The sequence below is a fragment of the Miniopterus schreibersii genome (genome assembly GCF_964146895.1).
Source record: "Miniopterus schreibersii genome assembly, chromosome: 2".
Lineage (NCBI taxonomy): Eukaryota > Metazoa > Chordata > Mammalia > Chiroptera > Miniopteridae > Miniopterus > Miniopterus schreibersii.
The window spans coordinates 50552314-50576384 of record NC_138102.1 but is presented as its reverse complement, the minus strand read 5'-3'; positions in this window follow the sequence as shown (position 1 = coordinate 50576384).

Sequence of the window (24071 nt, the reverse complement as noted above, 5' to 3'; positions counted from 1 at the left end):
CAAAGGCTTCTGCACAACAGAGGAGACAGTTAACAGAATCAAAAGACAACCTACAGAACTGGAGAAAAATTTTGCAAACCATATATTGAATAAGGGGTTAATATCTAAAATATATAAAGGACTCATACAACTTAATAACAAAAAGACACTCCAATTAAAAGATGGGCAGAACTAAATAGATATTTTTCCAAAGAGAAAATCAAAATGGCCAATGGGTACATAAAAAGATGTTCAACATCAATAATCATCAGGGAAATGCAAATCAAAATCACAATAAGATTTCACCTCAGAGCAAAAATAAATAAAATAACATCAAGAAGAGGCAACAGGTGCTGATAAGGATGTGGTGAAAAGGCAACACTTGTGCACTGCTGGTAGGAAAGTAAATTGGTCCAACCACTATAGAAAACATTTTGGAGGTTCCTCAGAAAATTAAAAATAGATCTACCATGTGATCTGACAATTCCACTCCTGGGTATATAACCAAAAGAAATGAAAACAGGATTTCATAAGAGATATATGCACTCCCATGTTTATTATAGCACTATTGATAAGAGCCAAGATAGGAAAACAACTTAAATGCCCATATCAACAAATTAATTGATAAAAATATGTGGCATATAAATGCAATGGGATATTAAGCCATGAGAAAGGAGGATATCATGCTATTTACAACAACACGAATGGATCTTGAGCACATTATGCTAAGTGAGACACATTAGAGAAAGGAAAGTATTATATGATATGTTTTATATGTGGAATCTTAACAACAACCCCCAAACCAAAGAGTAAAATGGTGGTTGCCAGAGGATGGGGAGTGGGAAGGATAAGATTGATGTTACTTAACAGTAACAAACTTGCAACGAATAGTGGGTAAGCCATAGATATCTAATGCATAGCATAATAAATATATATAACTATACAATTTAGAGACTAAAACTTCATTATCCTAAGCACTAAAAAAGGATAATACGTAACTTGATAGAGATACTGCTAGAATGGCAATCATATTATAATATGTCAAATATATTAAATGCAACGTTGTATGTCAAATATATTAAAAAAAAATTTTTAAAAAGTCAGTAATCAAAAACAAAGAAGGAATTACATAATGATAAAGAGGTCAATCCAACAAGAGGATATAACATTTGTAAATATTTCTGCACCCATCATAGAAGCACCTAAATATACATAAAGCACATATTAACAGACCTAACGGGAGAAACAGGGAACAATAGCAAGGGACTTTAATACCCCACTTTCATCAATGGATAGATCATCCAGACAGAAAATCAATAAGGAAGCATTGGCCTTAAATAACACATTAGATGAATTTAACAACTATATACAGAATACTTCATCCCAAATGAACAAAATACACATTCTTCTCAAGGGCACATGGAAAATTTTCCAGTATAGATCATTTGTTAAGACACAAAATAAATCTTCATAATATAAGAAGACTGAAATAATATCAAGTATCTTTTCTGATCACAATGGTATAAAACTAGAAATCAATTACTTGAAGAAAACTGGAAAATTCACAAATATGCAGAGGTTAAACAAAATGCTACAAAACAACCAATGGGTAAAAGAAGGAATCAAAAGAGAAATAAAAAAAAATATCTTGAGACAAATAAAGTGAAAATACAACATACCAAAACTTATGGGATGCAGCAAAAGCGGTTCTAAGAAGGAAGCTCACAGAAATAAATACTTACATTAAGAAATAGGGAAAGTCTCTAGGCTTATATGCATAACCCATGGACACGGACAATGGTGTGGTGGAGGCCTGGGGTGGGGAGCGGGTGCCGGCTGGAAGGGGGTAATGGGGAAGAAAGGGGGCATCTGTAATATTTTTAACAAATTAAAAAAAAAAAAGAATGTTTGAAATAATATTTCCTAACATCAAAAAAAAAAAAAGAAAAAAGAAAAAGAAAAAGAAATAAGGAAAGTCTTAAATAAAAAACCCTAAAATTACACAGCAAGGAACTAGGAAAGTAACAAATAAAACCCAAAGTTAGAAGGAAAAAAACAAAGATCAGAGCAAAAATAAATAAAATTAAGACTAAAAAGACAACAGGAAAAAAAAAAGTCAATGAAATAAGGGCTGGTTCTCTGAAAAGATAAAATTACAAAGCTTTAGAATAGACTCACCAAGAAAACAAGAGTTCTCAGAATCAAAATGAAAGAAGAACCATTTCAACTGATGCCACAGAAATGCATGGGATCATAAGAGACTACTATGAACAATTATGCAATAAAAAGTCAGACAAATAGAAGAAATGGATAAATTCCTAGAAAAATACAACCTAACAAGACTGAAACATGAAGAAATAGAAAACCTGAACAGGCCAGTTACTAGTGAGGAGACTGAAGCAGTAATCAAATACCTCCCCACAAACAAAAGCCCCGAACCCCGGATGGCATCACTGGTGAATTCTACCAAACATTTAAAGAAGAATTAATACCAATCCTTCTAAAAAATAGAAGGAGAAACACTTTCAAACACATTTTATGAGGCCAGCATTCTCCGGATACCCAAAACAGACAAGAATACTCCAAGGAAAGAAAATTATAGGTCCATATCCCTGATGAACATAAATGCCAAAATTCTCAACAAAATATTAGCAAACCAAATTTAGCCATACATTAAAAGGATAACACATGATAAGAAAGTGGGGTTTATCTCAGAGCTGCAAGAATGGTTCAAGATTTGCAAATCGGTCGATTGGACATACCATATTAACAAAGAAAATGATAAAGGTCATATGATCATCCTAACACCTTATACTTGGACCGGTCACGAGTATACACATGTTTCTGTGTCTGAGTGTTGCTGACCAGTCACAAGATAAATTAATGTAAGTGCAGACATGAGTTAAGTAATTTTAAACACATGTATTTAAGCGTGGAAAGTAGCCGGCCGCAGGGCAAGTTCTGGCTCGAAATAGCCAGTCAGCAAGGTTAAGAGATGAAGAAAAGCATTTGACAAAATTTATCATCCATTTGTGATAAAAAACTCTCAACTCTAAGTAGATATAGAGGGAACGTACCATAACATAATACAGTCATACATGATAAACCCACAGCTAACATACACACAATGCTAAAAAGCTGAAACGTTTTCCTCCAAGATCAGAAACAATGCACAGATACCTGCTCTTGCCATTTTTATTCTGCACAATATTGGAAGTGTTAGCCAGAGTAATGAGGAAAAAAAAAAAAGGCATTCAAACTGGAAAGTAAAACTGTCACCATTTGCAGATGACATGCTATTATATATAGAAAACCCTAAAGACTATGTCAAGAACTGTTAGAATGAACTGCAGCATACAAAATCAATATAGAAAAATCTGTTGCGTTTTCATATAATAGTGAACTATCAGTAAGAGAAATTAAGAAACCAATCCCATTTACAAGTGCTTCAAAAATAATACCCGTTAAACTAATAAAACGCTAGTGAAATAAATTGAAGAAGCACAAATAAATGAAAAGATATTCCAGGGTCATGGATTGGAAGAACTAATATTATTAAAATGTCCATACTACCCAAAGCAATCTACAGGTTCAATGCAGATTCTATTAAAATTGCATAGCATTTTTCTCAGAACTAGAACAATCCTAAAATTTGTATGGAACCAGAAAAGACCCAAAACAGTCAAAGCAACCTTGAGAAGAATGAAGCTGGAGACATCCCACTCCCTGATTTAAACTATTTATAGCCCTGGCCAGATGGCTCAGTTGGTTAGAGGTTGTCCCATACACCAGAACGCTGCTGGTTTGATCCCTGCTAGGGGCGCATACAGGAGGCAACCAATGGATGCTTCTCTCTCTCCCTCTCCCTTCCTCTCTCTCTAAAATCAATGCAAAGATATTTTAAAAACGTAATACAAGAATAGCCCTGGCTGGTTTGTTCAGTGGTTAGAGCGTAAGTGTGTGGACCGAAGAGTCCCAGGTTTGATCCAGCCAAGGGCATGTCCCTAGGTCGCAGGCTCATTCCCCGGCCTCATTGAGGGTGCTTGCTGGAGGCAACCAATTGATGTTTCTCTCTCTCCCCCCTTTCCACTCTCTCTGAAAGGCAATGGAAAAAGTATCCTCAGGTGAGGATTAAAAGAAAGAAAAAAAAGAATAAACTGTTTCATGAACTCACAGCTGTAAACCTACTTTTGCCCCACCCTTTAATGCAATGGGACAAAACTCTGCGTTTAACAGTGCTGAGAAAACTGGACAGCCACATCAGAAGAATGAAACTTGAGTTCAGTCTTACACAGTACAGAAAAATTAACTCAAAAAATGGATTAAAGACTTGACTGTAAGATCTGAAACCATAAAACTCTTGGAAGAAAGCTTAGGTGGCAAGCCCCTTGACATCAGTCTTGGCAATCAAAAGCAAAGGGAACAATAGCAAAAAAATCCCCCAAAAAACAATCAAGTGGGGCTACATCAAACTAAAAACTTCTGCACAGCAAAGAAAACCATCCACAAAACGGAAATGCAACCAACTGAATGGGAGAAAATTCTGCAAATCATATATATGATAAGGGTTACTATTCAAATACAGTATTTAAAGAACTCTTACAACTCAATGGCAAAAACAAAAAACAAAAACAAAACAACAAACGATGATCTGACAAAAAAACAGGCAGTGGATCTGAACATTTTTTTTCCCCAAAGAAGATATACAAATGACCAACATGTACATGAAAAGATGCTTAACATCACTAATCATCAGGGAAATGTAAATCAAAACCACCATGAGATATCACTTCACACTGTTAAAATGGCTGTTATCAAAAGACAAGAAATAACAAGTGTTGGAAAGAATGTGGAGAAGAGGGAACCCTTGTGCACTGCAGGTGGGAATGTAAATTGGTGCAACCACCATGAAGAGCAGTATAGAAGTTTTTCAAGAAATTTAGAAATAGAACTACCATATGATCCACAATTCCACTTCTGTGTATTTATCCAAAGAAAAAGAAAACATTCATTCTAAAAGATATATGCACCCCTATGTTCATTACAGAGCTATTTACAATAGCCAAGATATAGAAATAGCCAAAGTGTCCATCAACAGGCGAAAGGATGAATGGATGATGAAAATATGACGTGTGTATACATAATGGGATTTTATTCAGTCATAAAAAGGTAATGAAATCCTGCTATTTGCAACAACATGGACCTTGAGGGCATTATGCTAAGTGAAATAAGTCAGAAAAAGATAAATATCATATGATCTTCCTTATATATGGAATCTGAAAAACAAACAAAACCATAACAATAACAAAAAACTGAGCTCACGGATACAGAGTACAGATTGATGGCTGCCAGAGGTGGGGTTTGGTATGTGGGTGAAATGAATAAAGGGGGCCAAAGGTACAAAATTCCAGTTATAAATAAGTCATGGGGATGTAATGGAGAGCATGATGGCCATTGTTAATATTATATTGCATGTCTGAATACTGCTAAGAGAGTAGATCTTAAAAGTTCTCATCACAAGATAAAAATTTTGTAACTATGTGTGGTGATGGATGTTAACTAGTCTTATTGTGGAAATTATTTCACAATACAGCATGTTCAAATATTAAATCATTACGCTGTATGCCTAAAACTGATTTAATGTTACATGTCAATTATACCCCAATAAAAAATAAGCATAAAATTAGCCAATATAATAAATTAGGAAATCTTTGATGTAATGGCAAGAACTGACTTTAAAAATCCATTCAAACCCACTCACACTAAGCTTGTTTTTTTCTTTATAATCAGGTAGTCATAGTATAGTGTTGTTTGTTTTTGTGTGTGTTTTTTTTAAGTATAGTTGGTAATAGTCTTTTTTGATTTTAGCAATAAAACTTCCCCCTTATTCTTAACTTAAAATGATAAACTTACGTTATGATAATTATGATATACTTAATATACAGTATAAATAAATAACCTAGGAAAAATTATCTGACACAACTATCTTTGGTTTGAACCATCTCTTTGAGAATTAAAAATGTCTCCTTTTTCCCTTAAAATCAACAGGTATTAATTGTGGAATCAGAAAATAAAAGGAAGTAGAAATTGTTAGACAGACATGAGCAGAGCAAGGACTATGGGCCAGGTATAGAAACTCACCAGGGCAGAAAGCCCTGGATGCCTAGCAAGGGGCAAAACCGGGAAAACAAGAACCTTGTCTCCAGGGTAAACTATCCTCCCCCAGCATATTGCTGGTCATATGATTTAGACCCCCTGAGGGTTTCCTCCCTAAAGATAACATCTAGGTCTCAGTTGTATTTCAGCTCCAGGCCCTGAAAAGCAGCAAAATCAGACAAGTGGCTCCTTGGCTGCCTCAGGACCAGCTGCACTGACTAATGATCCCTTGCCCTGGCACCTATGAATCAGTGGAGACCAGGACCCTGAAAGAGCACATCTGGAAAGCTGATGAATATTCTATTGAGACCCTCCCCTGAGACCTCCCCTAAGATTTCCACCTGCAAGAGAGAGAAATACACTCAGGACAAAGGACCCAATGCACACTTTGCACTAGGGGAGCACGCCAGAGCCATCTCCTTCCCCCTTCTTCTAAGGGACCCCACGAGACTTGCAACCAGGGGAGCAGTGGGCAGTAGCAGCTCGTCCCAGGCTTACTCTCGAACCTGTCTCCAAGGCCCCTTCTCTCTCTGACTTCTGTGAGCTAAAGCAGCCCAGCCTAGGCTCTCCTGTTGCTTCTTTTATGCATCTTCCTTGTTTCACCACCTTAAGTATATTTTTGTTGCCATCATGGACCAAATACCCTTTAATTCAGTGCTGGGTAGCCCTTCCCTTTGGATATCCCCATCCCCGATTCCCTTTCCTTAAATCAATTCAATTTTTCTTTATTTTCCATTTGAGATGGCTATTTTTAGCCTGCCTGCACACCACCAACCTTAACATTTCAGAAATCAGAAAGAAGAAAGAAAAAAGATGTGCAGAAGAATTAAGAGAAAGTAAGCTGCAGTGATTTATTTCCTTTGGGAAAATTCAATTCAATTCAATAATTGATTTCAGATTTTGAAAAGTAAAATGAATTTTTATCTTAATATTATTTATTTTCAGATTTCTGGAAAGTAATGAATAAAAGTTTGAGACTAAGAAGTGAGATGTAACATTTTCTCATTATATTTTGGCCAACTTGTCTTCATTAATAATATTCTCATGAGTATGTTGCAATAATGTGGAGGAGTATCGTAACTTAGGCAATTATTTTGTAAGTCTTGCTTGACAGAATAAAGTCCTTTGGAGCCACTGAATATGTTAGACATTTTTCTGTCATAATCTGAAATTTTATTCATTAAAAATGTTGAAAACATCAAAAATGTCTACTCTGTTACCCAAATATTTTGCTTTTCAATGAAAAAAAAGTACATCCTATATCAAGTTCATATGTTTTGCTGTACCTTATGACAACCAAAAAAAATCTTTGATGTGATGAAGTGATTATGGTTAGTTTCAATCTCTGAATAAAAGGGGAAAGAAGGCTATGCAGTGGATCTCTTTTAATAAAATTAGCAAATTTCACTGGCTTTTAATATACTGTGACAATCAGAAGAACTCTTTTAGATGCTAAAGACTAATAATGTGATTTCAAATGACATTTATTAACAGCTTAGAATAATTTTTAATGTTTTTATTGATTTTAGAGAGAGGAAAGGAGGGGGGGGGAAACATCAATGGTGAGAGACTGGTTGATTGGCTGCCTCCTGCATGCCCCCTACTGGAGATTCAGCCTGCAACCCAGGCATGCGCCCTGACCAAGAATCAAACCGTTACCTCCTAGTTCATGGGTTGATGCTCAACCACTGGCCACACCAACCAGGCTAGAATAATTTTTAAATACTTCTGTACTATTTCTGATTGTGTTGTGAGTGGCAGCAGGAAAAGCACCAGGCTGTAGACTGGTGGAGTCAGACTGGACCTGGGTTCAGCAACCTCAGCACTTGAGCTCTGGTTAGGAAAGAATTCAGAGCCAAGACACAAACTATAAGAGAACATTTGGAAAATCACAGAGGTAGAAGAAGTAATTCATAGAAGAAATGGGTTTAGGAAGGGCCAGCCCTTGGAGCTTAGGAGGAGGAAGGTCAAGGTGATTCATCAGCAGGGATGGGGAGTGGGAGTGGGAAGGGAAAGGAGCAGGTGTGCTCCCTAGAAGGAGAGTGAGCTGGGTCCTCCGTCCTAAGGGTTATAAAGGTGGAGAGTTTAGGGGTAGTCCCAGGGGAAGGTCTTAATAGACTATTAATCAGCTTTCCAGGTGTCCTTTCAGGGTGGAGTCTACACTGATTGATTGGTCAGTGCCAGGGCAGGGGGTCATTATTCAATGCAGCTGGCCTTGAAGCTGAGCTTTGATGTTCTGTCTGGTTTTGCTGCTTTTCTGGGCCTGGAGTTGAAATACCACTAAGGCCTACATGTTATTCTTAGAGAGGAAAGGTCAGAGGGTCCAAACTGCATGACCAGCAATATGCTAGAGGAGGAAAGGTCATCCTGGGAGCAAGGTCCCACCCTATAATTGTCCTTTGCTAGGCACAGGGGGCTTTCTGCCCCAGTGACCTCCTGTACCTAGCCCATGGTCCTGGCTCTGCTCAGGTCTAACTTCCTACCCTGCCTATAACTATATATACTGCTCTATAAGTTGATATAAACAAAACCAAAACCAAAAAAACCCACCAAGCTCATGGATAGAAATACAGAGAACAGATTGGTGGTTGCCAGAGGCAGGGACTGGGGGATTGGAGAAATGGGTAAAGGTGGTCAAAAGGTAAAATAAATAAGATAAAATAAAATAAAATGAGATGTGGCTTTTCATATATTAGTTTACTTAGCGTGAGAACTAATATAAAATATATCTACACATATCAGAAGAACTTCTATTTTGCTAGCTGCTCTTTCTTCTTTTACTACATGATGTACTTACAAATACAATGAATTTGAGGCTAATTAATGGTTGTAGAATTGCTAAAAAATAGTTCCAATAGCTTTGTTTTCTTTTTAAAAATAATATACAAGGGACTTATTAATAAGTTTACATTTTGTGTTTCCAGGTGTCTGGTTAATTTTGAAAAGGGTAAGTTTTCAGATTTAAGACTATTTTAAAGATTACACCTCCCGGTTTGTTATTTTCATTACACATTCAATAAAACAACTATGAGAGATTTTAAAATCCTTTTTTTGCTTTTTATAATGAGACTCAAAGTCGAAGTTTTCTGATTAGAGTCAACATTTTTCTTATACTACAAATGGTACATATTTAGAGCTAGCAGTGAAATCTGAACTTGATCATATTTCTGTATTTTGCATGACATTGTTCTTTATACCTTCTCATAACAAGCTATCAATTTGCAAGACAATTAGACCATTATCATGAAGAATTTACAATTGTCAAGAACTGAGGATGTGTGATAAGCACCCTGAAAGTTGTAACCAAACTCAGTGGAAAGTAAGTCCTGACTTTTTTTGTCTTTTTTTGGGTCTGTTTTTGCAGCCAGAGGATCAAGTTATGCTGCTCTTCACTTCACAATTAATTGTAAACTATATAATTAGATTGTGAAACATTCACTGCATTAATTTTCAATTGCTGCATAACAAATTGCTATAAACTTAGGGGCTTAGAAAACACAAATTTATTATCTTACCGTTTGCATAGGTCAGAAGTCAGGGTCCTCTGCTCAGGGTTTCTCAAGGCAGAAGTCCAGACGTCCGATGGTCAGCCCTCCTCCCTGAAACGTGGGGGTCTTCTATGCTCTGTCATGCTGGGGGCTGAACTCACATCCTTACAAGTGTAGGACTGGGGCCCCTATTCTACAGGCTGTCAGTTTGGGGTCCATCTCAGTTCCCAAACGTCCTACTTTGTCACGCGGCTTTCTCCTTACGCCTCAAATCTCTCTCAAGGGCGGCTCGAACGCTTTTAGGGGCTGGCTTAATTAGCTTCGGCTCACCTGCTGATCTTCCTCTTGGTTAGCTCAGAGCAACAGGTTAGGAGCCTAATCAGGGGAGGGGATATTCCATTTTATGCAGGTGTTCAGAGTGCACTCAACAGGGAATTACACATAGTGTGTGCACTAGGGGGCAGGCACCTTAGAGTTCTGCCTACCCCACTAGCCCACTATGTAGATAGTCAAATTCACTATCACAGGCCAGAAAATAAAGTGAGATACTAGTGAGAAAAGCATCGAAAGACCTTCCCTAGCTAAGACATGCCTTTATCACATTACTCTGCTCAGTTGGGTCTTCTGCACTTACACTTCCCAGTGGCCATTTCTTAGTGTGCAGGGGTCTTGCTAAGGGTCTGTGCAATCCTTTCTCATATTTTTTGTTTATTCTTTTCTGTCCTAGTTTATAACATTTTTAAAAGAAAGCTGATCACAACTCACAAAATGAATTTCACAAAATGGATTTCATAGTCCATGATTTAAAAAATAAGGTCGTCTCTCATCATTGATGTTTCTCTCTCTCTCCCTCCCCTTTCTCCTCTCTAAAATCAATATAAATAAATAAATAAATAAATAAATAAATAAATAAATAAACAAACATATATTTAAAAAATAAAAAACAAGATCTTAAGGGACAAATTTTATTTTAATTAGTAATCTGAAAACAATTTTCCTTACAGAAAATAATCACTCAGATATATTTATAAAAAAGCAATTATTTCAGAATAGATTAATATGAACTAAATTATAGGTGCAGATGTGATGGATCCCCAAATGCATAATCTACAAAAGTTTACTTAAAATCATTACAGGACAACTAACAATATCATTATTGTCCACAGGAGGGCAGCATCGGTTCTGGTATGTTTTAGGCTTAATTTAGAGGTGCTGTTTTCTAGTGAGTAGGAATTCTGGTAAGTAAATTACTTACCGTGTACTAATCATAGGCAAAAAAGTGTTTTTGCTTGATAATTGTGAATCAGTCTTGTCAAAACCAAAAAGGTACGATTTATTTTTTTGTCCCATCCAGAAGAATCAGCTGAATTCTTTTATTCCTTCCGTCTTTCCTTTTGCCTTTCTTTTCACTCTTTCTCTTTCCCTCTTTTTCTTTTTAATCCTCTGTCCATCGCAGGCCTCGTGCACCCACAGGTGGTCCAGGTAAGGCCAAATAGCCATGAGCCTGGGGGACTGGCAGTCATGAACCTTCAATTCACTGTAAAGCCACTCTCTTAGTTTCCACACGGAACTGACCTCCACCACCTCCCTTGCGGTCTATGCTAACCAGTGGCTTTTGCGGCGTCACTTTTGTGAACTGATACCACTCTCTTAACCAGTGTGAGAGGGGAGTCCTGCCTGGAGATGCATCAGGATGCCTAGTAAAGCACTCTTACACTATTAGGTTCTTCTGAGGCTGTCAGGTGTGTGGGATAAGGGCTGACAGGTCTCGGTGTCCCGTCCATGACCCTGACCATCCTGCACGTTCGAGTGATAATGACCTTATGTAATGATGATTCAGCAGAATGAACTGCGCCTGTGACATTAGTGCCCTGCTTGCTATAGTCTGTATAACCAGCACTGTACGGAGTAAAGGAAGGAATCGTTCTCTCCGTGTAGGCTCTGCGGGTCTTCATGCTGGGGATCTCGCCTCCGAAACACTCCCTCGGCACAGGCTTAAACCTAATTATGAACATAGAAGGAACGGTGCTCTTTTGAATCCCTTCTTCTCACCTTCACTCTGGACCCACTACAATCTCACCTTAAAGTCATGGTCTGATTTAACATCACCCTGTGACTCAATCAACAGGAAATGGGCGAAAGCGGTCAAATATTGAAGTTAGATAGGTAATGAACTCCCTGCCCTTTGTTTTCCTTAGACCATTATTGTTCCAGGTGATAACACTGACTCTTAGTGTGTATTTGTATCAGATGATTCTATTTTGGGAGGGGTTGTGTTAACCAGATTGTATTTCTACATTTCTAAAGGGCCTAAAGTATATTGAGCACAGCTACCTAAGCAAATTTCATGTTTTTTTCTACTTACCAATATGCCACTTAGGTTTTAAAATTAACCTGCTTTCTTTTGCCTTTGGGCTCTGCATTTGTTGCTTGCTCTGTTCAAAATATTCCTACACTTTCCTTGTCTTCACGCCCTGCCTCAGGAGTCACCTGAAATCAATCCTGGGAAGTCTGGTCTGGCTGGTGTGTCTTATAGCCCCTCATCATCTGGCATTGTAGGTCCCTATTGACCTGCCAGTCTTTCCCAAAAGACAGTAGCCCTTTAAAACCAGGACTGTGTTTTCTTCCTAGAACTGTCATGGTTCCTAGTAGGCGCACACAAACCTTTTTGTATAAACAAAATCAGAATAACTGCTGATGCTGTTGTTGACGAGTTGATAGACAAAGAGATTGACAGACAAGTTTGTAGACAAGGTCTTATAGATACAAGGAAGACAGCATGGCATAGGGACAGGGTAATAGATGGGTTTGGATGGGAGAAGTGTCCAAAATAAGGTGAGATGAGGTCAAGAAATTGTGTGGAATGAGAAATAAGCTGATGATGGACACGTCAAGGATCTGATGAGGTTTTGGGAAGTGTGGGTTGCAAATTCAGCTGAATGCTTTGGTTCTGGGAGGAACAGGCAACGAGTCTTCAGCTTAGCATCCTTCATTCTGGTGCTACAACCACTAGGAAGCACAAGAGGCCTGCTAGCTGCTTGGGGCAGGAGGTGCCGACTAGAAGGTGGGCCCTGGGAGAGCAGAGAGGACTCATGCTCTGGACCATGAGCGCTTGACCTGAACCCTGAGTAGAACTTGGAGAGGAGGCGCTTCATATTCTGGAGGAGTGAAGGAGTAACACATTGGTGGAAAAAAGCCCAAAGTACACGTTTGCTGGAGCTATGGTCTGCGTCTGAAGGAGAGCAGTTCAGGATCTGCCCCGAGAGGAACATAGAATGGCATCTGTTCCCATAGTCAGGGATCCCAGAATCAACCATTTTAAACCACAGTTTGAAAAAACTTGGAAAAAACTCTCTTATTACTGAAACCCAGAAATGAGTCATATTCTGGAAATTGGATAGTTTGTCTCCTGTGAATGCACACTCTCCCTTTGGTCGTGGAATAGCAAACCCTTAGAAAATAACACCCTTAGAAAGTTCGTTGATGAACACTGAGTTGCTATGCTGCCATTACAAGTGGTAGTGTAGTTGATGAAAAGAAATTACAAGCTTTTTGTAATTCAGAACAAGTGTTTGGGAAGCACAGAAAGTTTTTGTTGTAGATGCATATGTGAACATTAGGATGAGGGGTGAGCTGAACATTTCTCCTTTAAATTTCTTTTTTATTTTGTTTTTCATAACTATTCCTAAAAGGAGAAGACTGATAAGGTAAATATCTGAAGAGCAAGGCACATATTTTGTATGGTGAATAAAAAGTTCTAAGAAGAAGAACATTCGCTGAGATATTTTTTATAGTGGTGAAAAATAGGAAATAATATAGATGAGCAGCAGTAGGAATATGGGTAAAAAACCATGGGACAAACGCAGTGGAAACTGTATGACAATTAAAATGAATGAGCTAAATTATATGGAATACCATGGAAAATTTTTGAAGACATACTTTTTTTCAAATTTATTGAGACAAAACTGGCACAAATGAAAATATACTTTTGAATATAAAGAAAGCAAGTGAGAAAATGATAGCATTTATATAAGTGGTAATAATGAAACAAAATGATAAATTGTATACATTTATAACACAACTTGAACATACTTGCAAGGAAGGCTAAATCCCAAAATCGGGATATTGATTTTCTAGGGGGTGGGAGGAGAAGGAGATAGGGGATGGAGATTGTAGCTGAAACTATAATATCATATTTTTTAAAATACAATTCTGAAGACAATGTAGCAAAATATTAAAATTTATTAATTTTTTGTAATGGATACACAGATATCTGTTGTATTGTATTTTGTTCTTTATGATAGTTTTAAAATGTAAAGATACAATTAAGGAGACATACAGATGTAAGACTCTAAAAATTGACCTCAGAGAAGAGCTATTGTCAAAAGCCTCAGCTTACCAGCCTTTCCAAACAGAAACCCATTTCATTAAACGGTGCCTCACCAGCGCTGCAGCCCCTGTGAAGGATCAGGGGAAAGACAGGCTGCGAGAGGGAGAGGGAGATGGAATGCAAACAAACACAAGTCCTTGGCTACCAGGAGGTTTTTATTTCCCCTGAATGGGGGCTCTTTGAAGGGAAGGGTAGGCTTTGATCTTCCTGTACCAATCCAGCACACCCAGCCAAGCAGGAGGAACACAAAAGCAGCTGAAAATATCCATACCGAAACTTTTAGTCTTCTGAACAGCACAAAGCAGGTTCACACGGATTCCCTCCTGTCGCTTGGCTGGGGTCCTGGGAATCTGATTCAGATCACATTACCAGCGCCACTCTGCCTAATCGCAATGGCCTTGTCCTGTTTAATATCGAACCAGAAGGGCTTTGTTTTAGGAAAGATGACCTGCGAAGTCCTGCCCAGATAGGTTAGTCTGGATTGCCTTTGGCTCATCTCATTACTGGCTTGATAAACGTCGGGAACAAGGACAATGTGTTTCTGTGCTGGATTTTATTGAAAGGAACTTGCATTCGATGCTTCTGACCCTGACAGAGCCTTAGCATATTTTCTCTCAGTGCCTGCCATGAAATTCTGGCTGGTTTTCGTGGTTTCTGTCTATAGGTCATCGTTTTGAGGGTTCTCTGTGTGAAAGGTGAGATAAGAGTGGTATCAAGGTGATTCAGGTAAACTAGGAATCTGTGCTTATTGGGTCCGAGTTAGTCATTCTCTCTAGGCAAGAGAAGAAAAAAAAACAAAAACAACTTTAGCACTATCCTATTAGAGTTCATTATTTATATCAAGGGTTAGTGATTAAAGCACAGTCAAAGAGCACAGCACTGCTCTTTGTTTTGTTTAGTCTGCAGATCTTTCTTCCATTACCATCTGAATTTCTGATAACTATCTTTCACTCTCAGCCAATGGCTTGTTTCCAAATGACAAAGAAAACACCCTGGATATTATAATGCAAGTTTTGCAGCTCCTTCAGGCAGGTGAGGGTGGTCCAGTGGATGTGGGTTCCACCCTACACCCAGCTACCTCACCCAGCAAAACAATTCTAAAGAATGCAGAGAAATTATAGCGGAAAAGACTCAGGCCGTACACCGGAGGAGGTGAAGGGAGACCTTTATTAACGCCTGCGGGCCCAGAGGAGTCATCTCCAAATTCTGGGCCCCGAACAAAGGGCTTGGGGCAGCTTTATAGGGTCGGAGGTCGGGCCTGCTTTTTGGCGCGAAATAGTGGGCGGGGCTACAGAGGTTAGATAAGGTTACATATACTTTCAGGCAGGGAATCTGATACCTGAGATGGGGAATCTTCCTGAAATGGGGGCGGTTCCTGCCTCAAAACGAAAGACGTCAGTCTCAGTGAGTAGACAGCAAATTATGATGCAAGGAATTATCTCTGTGGGGAGCAGAGTGGTGACTAAGGAGGCAGAAATGAAGAGTGGACCCCAGATCCCTTGGAGTGGAGGCTCTGCAGTGTGGCTTCTACACAAGGGGTGAGGTCAGGTAGCCTGGTGGGCAGTGACTGGGAAGGAAAAAGAGAAAATTTGGAAGAAGAGGGTCAGAAAGTTCTGCTGTTGCTCACGGCCACGTATATGACATTTCAGTCAGACATGTCTTTTGATTTTGGTGAAAAGACTTACTTTTTGAGCTCCTACTATTGTCTAGGCACTTCATTGAGGGTTTAAAAATAAGTGTTAAATCCACTTGTCAGACATGTAGTTGTGTACTATTACGTTAATTTTTTAGAGGAGAAAATCATGCTTGAAATTTATTTCCTCAAGGTCACAGGTCTAGCAAGTGGAGGAAGAAGAATTAAATTTACATTTGTACTTGACTACAGGGCTATTTTTATTTTAGTATTCAAGATTTGGACCATGAAGTGGATTATAATGCAAATGAGAACATCCATGTGCACAAACACAATACACACATTCACTCACATGCTTTCATTGTGTTAACATAAGGGGTTTCCACAGTGGGGTGCATGTCCCCCATTGTGTATACAGGCTGATTAATTGAGAACTTTCATTTATAGTATTATCTCAGCTTTTAAAAATTACTTTGTGTACATGTTGTAATATATATATATACACTATATTACATACATTATTTATATCAGATATAATATATGTATGTGTATATACATGTGTGTTTGTGTGATGTTTGTATGTATATATAAGATACGTGACCAAAAAAGTTTGTAGTGTCTGATATAGACTAGCAGTAAAGATAAACAGCCCATGAATCAAATCTGGGCCATCACCTGATTTTGTAGATAAAGTTTTAATGGAACACAGCCATGCTCATTTGTTTACATATTGTCTACAGCTGAGTCAAGCTGCGACAGAGACCGTATGGCCAACAAGGCCTAACACGTTTCCCACATGGCCTTTTACAGAAAAAGTTTCCTAACCTCTGACTTGGACCATGAAGTAGAAGTAGTCAAATAAGTTTTGAAGCAAAAGCTTTTACTTTAAACATAAATTGATATTTAATCACCATTCTGCCTAGAAATGGATAGAGCCCACTATCTCATCTCAATGATCATAAATCAGCTTTTTAGTAGTGCCTGATATCTCATTACGTGAAATCCTGCATCTTCTCAGCCTGTTTTGTGTAAAATAAGTTATGATGAGCAGGCAAAAGAGTTAGCACAGAAAAATTAAAGGAAAATATGAAATAAGGAACAAAAAGGGATACTTTTGCCCTGGCTGGGTGGCTCAGTTGGTTAGAGCATCGTCCTGATACACCAAGGTTGTGGGTTCTATCCTTGGTCAGGGCACATATAAGAATCAACCAATGAATGTATGAATAAGTGAAAGAACAAATCTCTCTCTTTCAAATCAATCAATAAAATTTTTAAAAAAGGATACTTTCTAAAACAGCCAGCACTAAACTATCTGCCTGTGACTCTGAGGCTCTGAGACATGCCTCCTCTAATTTTACTCAGCTGCAGGAACTGCAGAATTTAAGCTGTAAACTCAGTCTTGCTTAGTGCCTTAGTCAATCCAGATTAGCTTGGCTCAACCCCACAAGCAGGTGGTTTCTGGAGTAACTCTAGGACTTGGTCTACCTGGTATCCAGATTTGCCCTCTATTGTCCCTTTGGGATAAAGTTCTAACCACAGGGTAGTCAGCTAAGGCTGTGATAACTTTCTTTTTTTAATACTCACCCCGAGGACTTTTTTCTATTGCTTTTTAATAGTGTGGAAGGGAGGGAGGGAGGGAGAGGGAGTGGGGAGAGAGAGAACCATCAATGTGTGAGAGGCACATGCTGTGAGAATGAACCTGCAACCCAGTACGTGCCCTTGACTGGGAATTAAAACCACCAACACTGGGTGTGTGAGCCTACTCTCTAACCACAGAGCCAGACTGGCCAGGGCAGGTTGTGATGACTTTTTAACCTCTACCTGCCCTTATACCTGGAAATCTCCTGTTCTGATTGTGCAGTTTTCTTTCCTTCCTCACTCCGAACTCTCCAGGACCATGATTCCACCACTTGGGGATCTGAAACAGTACCCTCCTTAACCCAGCAGCTCAGAAATCTTAGCAGTTAAAACTGCCTGGATGGATTACAACTGTGTTTCTACTTGCTCTCAGACACTGCGCTTTGGGCTGCTGGCCATTCTGGAAAGAACTAATCCCATAGCTAGGTTAGACTCACATTCTCTGCAGATCCACACTCTCTCCCCTTTCTCTGACAGCTCATTTTGAGGCCCCAGCATGCCTTGCAAAGAAAACCATAAGGGTTTTGTCTGAGGTCTTCCTAAGCAGTAAAACTTGAGCTTCTAGTATTTGAAACAAACAGGATAAAAAAACAAGCTACTTATGAGATAAATCAGTCACAACTAAGATATTTCTCAAATGATTAAGTATCCTGCCTACAAACCCAGTTCTTCATGTGAGTTCTTAACAGCTTTCTCAACCCCATTCAGGACAGAGGATTTCCTTAGAGGTCTGAACCCTCCTATCATACAGTGATCAGAGATTAAGAATTCCCTCCAGCAGTGACTCCTACACACAGTGACCTGTGGCCTTGCAATGCCTCTCCAGGCCTCACAGGCTCTTGCTAGCATCCCCAGTCCCCAAACAGGGGAATACCCACTTATACTGGCCACTCAGTTCAGTGAAACACAGCACTGGTTCCTGATTGCTACGTGATGTTATGTGGCAGTAGGACTGGCTTCGTAGCCCTAGTTGTTAAAGGATGCCCAAGGATTGTTACCTTGCTTTTTGTCTGGATAGCCTTGAGGGAAACTATCCTTTGGGATCTGGTCCTTTCTAATTGTAAAGATTCAACACATCATGGAGAATGCCTTCAAGAAGAGGCCTGATTTTTGTACCTGGTTTTACTCCTTCAGCTCTTGTTTCTCTAGCAGGCAGATTCTTCAGCACATAAATCAGATTAGATTTCTGATTATAATCTCTCACAGTTTCCCATAGCAATAATTAGGGCTCATAAGGCTCTGCATGGTCTGTCTGGGCCTGCCTCTTCACACTCTGCCTTCTCCATGCCTTAGGCACATTGAACTTCTATGCTCATTTCTACCTCAGGGCCTTTGCAGTTGCTGGTTCCTCTGCCTGGAATGCTTTTCTCCATGATATTTGTGTGACTGGCTCAATCTTACCCATGTCTTAGTACAAATGTTAGCTCCTCGGAGAAGTCTTCTCTGACCACTCGATAAAATAGATACCCCCCAACCCCCCAAGGCCCAATCACTCTCTTCTGCCATTACCCTATTTTATTGTTTTCATAGCACTTATTACTCTTTGTATTTATGTTATTTATACTACTTATGTCATTTTGTTTATTTATCATTTATTTATTTATTCATTCATGTCCACATTCCAACAAGAAGAAATTCCATGCAGGCAGGATTTCCTTTGTCTTGTTCAATACTTTATATTCAGAGAATAGTGGTATGTTTTCAATAAATATCTATGGACAAAGGATTGAAAAATAAATGAGGTAATGACTAGTTTTGCCCCTACTTCTTCCATCATTTATTCATCTTCCAAGAAGTATTTCATCTCCATGAGACTTTTAGGCACATCCTCTCAACCAGGCCTCACGTTTCACATATACCAAAGAGAAAATCCTTAAATTAACTTTTAAGTAAAGATGTGCTATGTTACTGTAAAAAAACAGAAAACTCAACTGAACAGTCCCACTAAAGTGCTAACAAAATAGTTTTTCTAACTTCAATTAAGTTTTCACAATGATTAATGAGAAGCTACCAATATGTCCTCTGCAAAATACCTACATATTTTTACAAATTTATAAAATTAAATAATGGAGGTGAGCAAGCTATGAAAAGTTTAAAGTATTGTACAAATTAAAATTACATGTATATTTCAGAGATGTTTTATGATTTTTGAGAAATGTGCTATCTTAAAAGACACTATTTTGATAAAACATGGTAGTCAATAACAATTTTCAAATGTGTCTAAACCATACATTATTAATTGATTTTAGTGCAGTTGGGTTCAACCAGAACCACACTGAGTAATAAAAGGAATTGATTATAGTGATTTGACTTTCTGCAGTTATGGGAGCTGTTTTAGAGTTACATCAGTATGTTGCCCCAATGGCTACTGCTGGCCCTACGTCAGCTGGAAGAGGTTGGAAAGGGAAAAAGGGCATAAAGGTGATAGGTCAATGACAAAGTGAAACCATGAGGAGGGACTGGAACTTGTGTCTGTCTCTCACTGGAACTCACACTGGCCTTTGCCTCTAAGCTTCCTACTTTGATGACATGGGTGACTGCAGAAGAGCTGCTGCACTTCGCTGTGGAGGAGCTGGAGAAGGAGATCTGGGAGTTGCTGGAAGAACTGAGGCCTGCATATTGTCCGGTTACAGCAAGCTGGTCCAGCAAATCTGTGACAGTGTGCATGCATGATGTGAGCTGCAACAGTGCCTGGCTCTCCCCTGACCTTCCCTGTGTAAACCTAGCTGCTGCTTGCCTTCTACCTTGTATATCTTGAGCAAACTTCTCTTTTGGCCAATCCTAACTCAAACCAGGCAAGGAAACAGTCCCCACTTAGGTGATTTTACACAATACCAAGTCATCATAGTAGGTAGCAGATTTTACTAAGCTCTACAATCCATACAGCCCTACACTGAAGCTCATGGATTCAAGATAAGCCTGGGTACTACTCTAGACTTTACCTCCAACTAGCACCTCACGTTTTGGAGGTCACTTAAACACCCTGACCTTAAGATATTGCATTGGTTAATTAAGAGCATTTAGACAATATCTCTAAATGGCTTTCTAACACCATGATATCCTAACTCTAGGATTTATCTTCTTCCTATTATTATTTTTAATTTAAAAGAAATGAGTTTAAAAAACTCAACCAATGAACATGTTCTTTGATAAATGTGTATTCCTATATGCTAATTTTAAACCTGTGAGGTTTTAAAATATTTATAATTTTTTGGAGAAGCACACTGACCTCTTTGTGGATGAAATGACATGATGAGTGAGATTTGCTTCAAAATAATAAGAGATAAAAAGAAGTGCCAGAGAAGGAAGGGAGTAAACATGAAACACAATAGGCTGTAAGTTAATAATTGCTGAAGTTCATAATTGTTGAATGTGGATAATGGGTCTATTACACTATTCTTTTTACTTTTATATATGTTTGAATTGTTTATTAAAAGATTGCATGCAAAGAAGTTTTCGTTGTGCCATTTCTCCCCTCATTTTAATTAATTTTTGACTAAGAATAATGAGGTGTGATTGCTCCATTGTAAGATTCTTTGGAAGACAGAGCCCTCGTCCCCTATGATAATTTATATCTACTGGTCCCTATAAATTATTCTCCTCCCACCTCCTCCGGCTGCAGCCCCAGACCTGGGATCTTTTGTTCACTCACACAGCAGAACATTAAAACATTCAACATGTAAGATATACAATCCCTGTTTTCAGTGAGGTGCTTCACCCTTGCCCAAGGAGAGCTTTTTTGGTCCAACTTCACTGGAGAATAAGCCTCCTGCCTCATGTCTGTGTTGGAGGGTACAGTCACCCAGATAAAAGAATTGGGGATTGGATTTGGAAGTCTACTTGTTTCATATAATGACTCAAATGAATCCTGTTTTTTCAGCCCCTTCCTGCACCCCAGCCTGACTGGCTGGTACCTGAGGTGGAAATTGACTTAGGCAGATGGGACCCTGCTTTTTGGACTCCATTGAGTCAGTTGGAACTAGTCTTTGGGATTTCCATCTTCTAAAATGTTATTGCCAAATCATCTCATCTACTATTCTTTTTATTCTTATTAATTGCTATTATTTTTATCCTTTATTCTAACTTTTAGAGCTTAGTGGGTGCTAGAGATAAATGCATTTATTTAATCCAGCCCCTTTAGCTGGAAATCCCTGCTTAAATATGTCAGTCAAGATTATTGTATCCCCTTGTTTTTGTAGAAATCGTTTCAGGTGTCTTACGTGTGTCTGTGTTCCATCCTTTCTTCCTCATAAGGTAACTGGCCGCGTATCTTGAACAATGCCTGCCTGGACTTGCAGTACTTGTTAGGCTCACCTGCTGAACCAGATTCCTGGTTATCAGTACTCTCTCTGGACACAGGTAATGCTACTTTGGATAGAATGATTATTTTAGCTTAACCAAGTTATTATTTTTATTTTATTTTTTTAAACACTTTTTAAAAAATATATATCTTTATTGATTTCAGAGAGAGGAAGGGAGAGGGAGAGAGAGAGAGACAGAAACATCAATGATGAGAGAGTCACTGATCGAGCCTGCAACCCGGGCATGTGCCCTGACCTGGAATTGAACCCTGATCGCCTGGATCCTAGGTCGATGCTCAACCACTGAGCCACGCCCGGCCGGGCCAAATTATTTTGATTTTTACCATCAAAAGCATCCAGATGTACTACGGAAGAGTACACTTACCTATGTTTAAAAGCAGAGGCTAGACTAATTCTACCATCTGGCAGGTTACAGTGCCAAATCCTGTTTAAGCAACACAGCTTCAGGGAGTTCAGTTGGGTACATTTGCAGGTCCAATGAAAGGAGACTGTCTTTTTCTTACGAGATCAGTAATTCCTCCTGGTCATTTTCTTAGCAGTATATACAGCATCTTTGGAATGAGTGAAATGCTTCCAGAGGTGATGGGGACAGCTGCCTTCTGTCCACCTTGCAGAGCTGTGATGGAGAGGGAAGGCCAGGAAAAGGAGGAGCCAGGGTATCAGTAGGGACCCCAGGAGGTTTCACAGGGCGCAACAGGATAGGACTCTTTTTCCCACCTCCTACCCCACCTAGGTCTTCACACTCAGACCACAGTCCCAATCCTGATGAGATCTGAAAGCAATTGTGATCCTGTACCAATTTGCAGAGCTGCATTTGGAATGCATACTTTAAAATATTTGTTTTGAGCCTGGCTGGGCGTGGCTCAGCGGTTGAGCATCGGCCTAGGATCCAGGCGATCAAGGGTTTGATTCCTGGTCAGGGCACATGCCCGGGTTGTGGGGTGCAGCCGATCAATGACTCTCTCATCATTGATGTTTCTCTCTCTCCCTCTCCTTTCCTCTCTCTGAAATCAATAAAGATATATTTTAAAATATATATATTTGTTTTGATTTAGACAGTTGTCTTCACTATAAAGGGAGTGATTTTGACTTAGCAACTTAGGTCAAATGTTTAAATAAAGAAAGCCCCCAAATTCTGTGGATGTATTTTTACCTGTTTACGTCTCATTGCAATATAAGGAAAAGGCCTCTGATGATAATGCAGACTGTTTTCCTTAACTTCTTCCTCCTTCTCGGCTCCTTCTTTTCTTCAGTTACTATTATTTAACATTCATTGATTTCCTGATATTTGAGATAAAAAAAGGGGTAAGGCATAGTTCCTGTCTTCGAGGAGCTTATAGTCAGTATAATAACATTTAACTTTGAGATTGTTACTCAGGTTGAGAAAATATTTTTTTAAAACCCATATTTTCATTTTCTATTTTCCTCCTTATTTAAAATTGTATTCTCCATTCTCTACTCCACACTGTCTCCATGCAAAATCATTGTCGTCGTCATATACAAGCCTTCCAAATTCATGTTTTATTACTCACATACTACCCACATTTGCTCAGCGCCCCCTTTGTTCCCCCCCACAGAGGGATGTGTCACCTTTGGTTTGGGCTTGCTAGTCCTTAATTAGGAAGTCTGCTTCAAACCCACCCGTACTTTTTGCGTGGGGGGTGTTACCCTTCCTTTTTCTTGACGTACAACTGGCTGTAAGTGAACTTCTCATCTGTTTCACATTTCTGTGTGCAAGACTCCTGGGGTTTGAGTTGGCTTCTTCCATTATCTTAATTGAATCCATCTTCTACATATAAACATTTTTAAAGGAAATGAATTGTGCAAGGGAAGGCAAGGACCTGGATTTTGAGGCCTCTTTTTATTATTAACTGGCTGGGTTTCCCATGCTACTAAGGAAAACCTTTGCCTCAGTTTCCCCATCCTGAGGATTCCCTTTAGAGTAACGGCTCTGTTTATTTCACAGATGTTGGAGATAAGAAAGGGGCTACACAAACAGGCATGGAATGTTGCTATTTCTGTTTAAGCCACTTTCAAGATTCTGGAATATCAGAAAATATGGCTCCCCATTGCCATGATGCAGAGCAACAACATGTAATGGTTTATATTTCTTCTGTGTACTTCAATGTTTGTTATGAATTTTTAATCAGCTGCATGCCTTTATTCTTATTCTGGAGGGAGTTATATTTTTCTTATGAGGAAAAAATAAGCTTAAATGAGTCTAGCTTGTGAAGGTAACTTCTTGGCCTTATAATTTTCTCTCTTGGTCTTTTTACACTATATTTTGCTTCTATATTTATATATTATTTTCCACCTGTTTGAGGTGAAAATAACTTTAGTAAGTCTGACAGTGAGGTAAAATTTTTCTCCTTGTTCATATAAATAATAAAAAGATCTAGGTTCATAAGTTTGCACGGAATAAAAATAAGGGGCAACTCTTCTTCCTCTATATTAATTTTTCCCCC